This window comes from Uranotaenia lowii, chromosome 1, assembly GCF_029784155.1.
Source record: "Uranotaenia lowii strain MFRU-FL chromosome 1, ASM2978415v1, whole genome shotgun sequence".
Lineage (NCBI taxonomy): Eukaryota > Metazoa > Arthropoda > Insecta > Diptera > Culicidae > Uranotaenia > Uranotaenia lowii.
Window position 1 is genome coordinate 192,442,466 of NC_073691.1, and position 6,498 is coordinate 192,448,963.

Here is a 6,498-nt window from a genome sequence, read left to right on the forward strand (position 1 = left end):
AATATCAAAGCGTTTCCGAGATATTTGGACTTGGAGATATTGGACTCCCGTTCACCTTACATAAAAGCGCTTGAATTTTTTTTCCATATGTAGAAGTTCTGTTACACAAATTTGAAATTTTGTGTCTTTTGTGCATATTTTTAATAAACAGCGGTTCCATCTTATTACAAACGGAAAAGATCGATTAATCGGAGATCGATCTTCAAGCTCAGATTTTTTAGATGGATCGATCACAGAACCGTTCATCTGAATCGATCTTGGAGATCGATCTTTTCTCGAAGATCGAACAATCCTATATGCACCATCATATTTTTTTTATTATAAATATTGTTAAAATAAAACGATAAAAATCAAAATAAAATTGATAAACTAGCATTTGTAAATGTTATAAAGGTGTTTTGTATCCTTTATAATCAGGAAAACTTGTTAAAACCGTTAGAATAGAGACTGATCAATATCACTCCAAAGCATCAAATTCTGAACAGAGACGAAAACGATTTTTAAATCAAATTTAAAGTGGTCTAATAAATTTCTGCATCCATGTTTTATGTTCATAAGAGTCCAGTACTGGTTTTAAAAAGATAAAACATGCCACATTTCCCTTAACAGAAAATCTATCTTCCGGTTCTTAATTTCTACTTCATTCCAACTTCCCAGTTTTTAAAAAGTTCTTCCGAAACTAAGTGTGCACTTCACATTGTCGTTTCCCAAGTAATGATGTGTTTATTTATGCACAAGTAGAATTAAGCCTTTAAATCTACTTCAAAGTTCCTATATCGCGAAATCGCTTTTGAACGCCCATTGGAACTTATAAAAAACTTTCAAGTTTTCAAAAGAGTACACTGGATCCTTTTTTTAAACGATCTTATTTAACGCGCTTTTATTTTAAACGACTTTTCTTAAAAGATTTTCTCGAAATAAGACAATTTTCGAACATGTCAAAAACAGGTTAAAGAAATTCCCTCTTTCTGTCCCAACCACTCTTGGGTGGTAAATTGATTCAGACTTTGCTTCCCGAAGGAAATATGGGCCGGAATGACCACTTAGAGACTTTGCAAAAGTTCCGGAACAACCAAACCAACCAAATCTTTAAGCTTCCCGATTTCACTCAAATCACCTCAGAGTGGTATACCTGATAAGAAATGATCGCTTTACAGTCCAAGTTGGCCACTTTACTCAAAAAGAGCGATGAGTTTTGCCCGGTTGTTTTGAACTTTTTTTAAACGATTTCTTTTTTTTGCACGTACACAACAATCGTTTAAAAAAAGGAATCCACTGTACAACAAAGTTTTTTAGAGAAAAGTTTTTTTACAACAAGACTTGTAACCCTTTGATAGCTACTTGATATTGAAAAAATGAGAAGTACGTAACAAGTAGATTGTTTTTCTTCATACCATCTTTTAAAGTTTAAATCTTTAAATGTAGAGACAGAAACCAAAATAGTACTTAAAAGCTATTTTTGAGTTTTGGTTAAACTTATTAAAGAATAAAGTTCCATGGACCTCGAAATAGCATTTTCAACAGTCAAAATTGTTCCACGGAACTTTTGTACAGCTCTATGTGAACTAATGAGTTCGTTCTTTAAGTGAGATCCGAACTTTTGGTTGCTTGGGTTATGATCGTTGAATCATCTTGATGTAGAATGTAGGAATCGAACTATAGTCCTCTGATAATCTCTCCGTGGACCAATAGGTTAAATCGTCAGATGAAACAAGTCAAACTGTAGCTCTATAATTCAATTGACTTCATCGATTTGAATTCGCTGCTAGATTCTACGGCAGAAAACGTTCATCGTGCCCCGATTAATGGTGCCTATACTGCCTCAGAGGAGGGTTCTCATTGTGCCCCTAAAGTGACTGATTTTCAGCATTCAGCAAAAACTTCTAAAACTCATTTTCAAACGTTTTTTTTTTTACTTTTTCAAGTTTCTCTAGTTGGGAAAAAAATGTTTAGTGTCTGAACACGAATGATGTAACTCATATATTAAAGCTGTTGGCTATGGATAAATAAGCGTTCATTTTAAGGTGGCCATGATGCCCTTATCTCTCCTAAATTAGATCTTTTATTAAAACATTTAATAAGGGTGTGTGTAATACAAAAAACATATTATGAATTTGTGTTAAAGAATGAATGTCTGTTTGTTAACGGATTTTTCATTCTAAAAACTAGCGGCGGACTATAAAAACTGAACAAGAGGACTTAATTTTCAAACTATTGTTCATGAAATCGATTTGAAATGTCACAACAGTTTTTAATTGCACTTTAATGTCAATGTTTATTTACTTACGAAACAAAACCAGTTTGAGGTTCTTAATAAATCTTAAAACTTGTACTGATTCCAAGCCCACATTTTTTTTTATAAACTACAATCAGTGTTTCAAAATCTTACCAAGTTATTTTTAGAAGCGAGAACTTTTGAATGTACAAAATTTATCAATTATCAATAATTTATATGAAACGAATGTAAAGAAAAATTTTGACGACACTCACGCATTCTTCAACAACCTTTGAAAATTTCTTCATAAACTAAAATCATAAAAAAAAACAGAACAAAAACAGATAAACGAAAAATTAAATAGTTAGAAGTTCAAAAATTCAAAAAAATAAGTAGATAAAAAAGTCAAGAAGTAATCATAAAATCTAAAAGTCAGAAAGTTGCAAATTTTGGAAGTCAGAACGCTTGAAAGTCAGAATTTTCGAAAACTCTCACATTGGATGCTTCAGAAAGTCAGAAAAACGGAAAGTCAGATAGTGAAATAGTCAGGAAGTCAAATAAGCAGAAAATTCGAGAGAAAGTTACAAAATTAGAAAATAAAAACGTTGGAAAATTAAAAAAAAGATAGAAAATCAGAAAAACAGTTATTATTTAAAGAAGTTGGAAAATCATGAATTCATTAAATCATAGAAGCCATGAAGTTAAAAAGTTTATTGTCAGAAAGTGTAATCGCCAAAAATTAAAAAAAAAACCATAAAGCCGGAAATCAGAAAGTAAAAAATAAAACAAAGTCAGAATGCCCAATAAATCAGAATGCCAGAGATTTTGAAAGATTGAATTTCGTAAGTCATAAACTAGATAAGCAGAAATTCAGAATGTTGTAAAGCCAAAATTGTCAAAATTGTCAAAATTGCCAAAATTGTCAAAATTGTCAAAATTGTCAAAATTGTCAAAATTGTCAAAATTGTCAAAAATGTCAAAATTGTCAAAATGGTTAAAATTGTCGAAATTGTCAAAATTGTCAAAATTGTCAAAATTGTCAAAATTGTCAAAATTGTCAAAATTGTCAAAATTGTCAAAATTGTCAAAATTGTCAAAATTGTCAAAATTGTCAAAATTGTCAAAATTGTCAAAATTGTCAAAATTGTCAAAATTGTCAAAATTGTCAAAATTGTCAAAATTGTCAAAATTGTCAAAACTGTCAAAATTGTCAAAATTGTCAAAATTGTCAAAATTGTCAAAATTGTCAAAATTGTCAAAATTGTCAAAATTGTCAAAATTGTCAAAATTGTCAAAATTGTCAAAATTGTCAAAATTGTCAAAATTGTCAAAATTGTCAAAATTGTCAAAATTGTCAAAATTGTCAAAATTGTCAAAATTGTCAAAATTGTCAAAATTGTCAAAATTGTCAAAATTGTCAAAATTGTCAAAATTTTCAAAATTGTCAAAATTGTCAAAATTGTCAAATTTGTCAAAATTGTCAAAATTGTCAAAATTGTCAAAATTGTCAAAATTGTCAAAATTGTCAAAATTGTCAAAATTGTCAAAATTGTCAAAATTGTCAAAATTGTCAAAATTGTCAAAATTGTCAAAATTGTCAAAATTGTCAAAATTGTCAAAATTGTCAAAATTGTCACAAGTGTCAAAATTGTCAAAATTGTCAATATCGGGGTTGGTTTTTAGAAGGTTGAGTTATAAAGTATGTAACCAATTCCAGGAAAAAAATCGCTATTATATTGATCATTTCCGAAAAATCTTTCAACGATTATGGTTTTGTCCAAAACAATAAAAAAAAATCGGTCGGAAGTATCTCATTATCTTCATCACTAGCAACAGCTTTGAGAAAACGGAAAATCTCACTAATTAATTAGTTAATCATGATTCTATTGGCCTGCCCTGGGGTCAAGTAGTGCTGTTGTATGAAAATAAACACCCGTAGTTCTCGGTTGAGTAAATAATCGGCCGCATGGAAATGAGCAAAGATCCCGGATTTTCTCAGAATGTTTTGAACACGGAAAAGGAAAAACAGGCAAACCAGAAAAGAAAACTTCTACTTTTCCCGACAATCGGCTAGGAAATTTCCTCGCCAAGGAAATAAATCCTTGAGCCTACAACAGCCTCGGCTAGAGTGAAGGAAAACAGAAAATCATCCTGGGAAAAAGCCCGACTATAGCTAATCCAGTGAGGGAACGCTCCTACTTCTTGTTTCGTTCCAAGAAAGGCAATAGTTGCAAACACCTTCCTCATTACGCGAAAATAACAATTCCCTACCGGATGGATGGGATGGTGAAATATCTCGTACATCTTGAGGAGAAGACGATGATGATAGACTACTGCTATGTAGTTGCAGTTGTTCACAGAAACAAGACGAAACCCCCGAAGGAATGGTCTCCCTGAACTGGTTCGTGATGGGGCGAGGAAGCGCTTTTTTATCCGTATAATTCAACAGGCACAATTAATTATTCAACCTCTTACTTCCGGCCTTCATCGCAACATAGAAAGAAAAAAAAACGGATAGAAGGTAGGAAGTTAGCGGGAAAGTATCTGGAGATTCTTGGTTTTAGCGCTGGATGTTTCTGCTCGCTGCTTCTTACCCGACTATGGAGAAAATTAGCAGCGATAAAGTGGAAGAAATCCAGCAAATCGACTTACGCCCGGTAGGTATGCAATCGATGGGGCATCTCTAGAGTTTTCCCCGACTCCCACAATTGAGAGTCGTTGGATGATTGTTATCTACAGTAATGAACTAAAAATTAAATTTATATAGAAAAACAAATTTTCAAAAAATTCTTTAATTCTGTATTGTTAAATTTGATGAAAATTTAAAAAAAAAATCTTGCAGCAAAGTTTTGAACAACGTTTTTCAAACTTTTCTAATCTACGGCGCTCACATTGGCATTCGTGAGTGCCGTGCATGCCCTGAATTAAGGAAAAAGTTTATGTTACGCTCATTTCGAGAATCTTTGGGGCGACGGCGTCCAACTCAACACTCAACCGACGACGAACGACGCTGTTTTTCGAAAGATCGGTGAAAATCAAAACAAATCCCAGAAAGCGTCGCCGTCATCGCCGTCACCGACGACGTCGTTGCTGCAGCTAAACCAGCTATGGTTGATGGAGGAAGAAACACCAACCAGCACCTGAGGAAAATAAAAACAACCAAGAACTAACTGTCAAGAGGAGAAGGAGGAGGACCAGGGCGAATTCGGAAAACCGGTTTCGCGATGGGCAGCAAAGTCTTTCTATACTGCGTGTTGTTTTGTTGCCTACCAATCGGGCGTTTCAACAAGAGAGAGCGGTTTTCGTTCGGCGAAAAGTGGAAAATAGGGAGAGCATAAATTCTCTGGTCGCCCGCTGCCGCCGGAAAAAAACGTGAGCATGCATGATTTCATGAGAGAATCTGTAGGGTGCATTAGAAGGGTTGCCAGTATTATTAACAGGCATTCTGTACCTAATTTATCTGTCAACATATTGTATTGATTATGAACTCGGACTTAAAATTCTCAAATATTGCTAATATTTTATGGAATTTACAATGAAGTTCACATGCAAGATTCGTGTAAGACTGGACCAGACGAAGAGGTCACACAACAAGCCTGAAGTTTTTATGGAATTTCAAAATAGTACTTATTTTTTTACCAAATTTATTTCCACGAGTTTTGGCTGTTTTAAGATTTGAAATCAGATGATTTTTTTTTTGGATTTTAACAATTTACAGTCATTCCATGATTGATTATTTAAAAAATTATTTTCAGATGACTTAATGAAAATAGAGCTGTATGTAATCAATTAGTGTGACAAACCTGACTGACGAATGTATTTGCTGAGTGGGTGTACCTGCGCCACACCAAACTACACAGTAAACGAAAATTACCGAGTTCGGTAATTTTTTTACCGAAATCCTAACATGTGTAAATCGTTAAACTGTTCGGTAATTTTTTCGGTAAAAAATAAACGAACATCGGTAAATGAAGAGTCGATTTACCGATGTTCGTTTATTTTTTACCGAAGAAATTACCGAACAGTTTAACGATTTACACATGTTAGGATTTCGGTAAAAAAATTACCGAACTCGGTAATTTTCGTTTACTGTGTACCACGTCAACCTTCCAACCGTCTCTATGGAAAAGCAGCGTTTGGTCAAATTGTTGGCTGACAAAACCACCGCACCAATCGGAAAATTTGCCGTTAGTTGTATTGGTCTCATAATCCAGGGCGTTCCACTAACATTTTCTAATGGCGTTCCACTAACATTACAATTACAGTCGGACATCGTCCTGTAG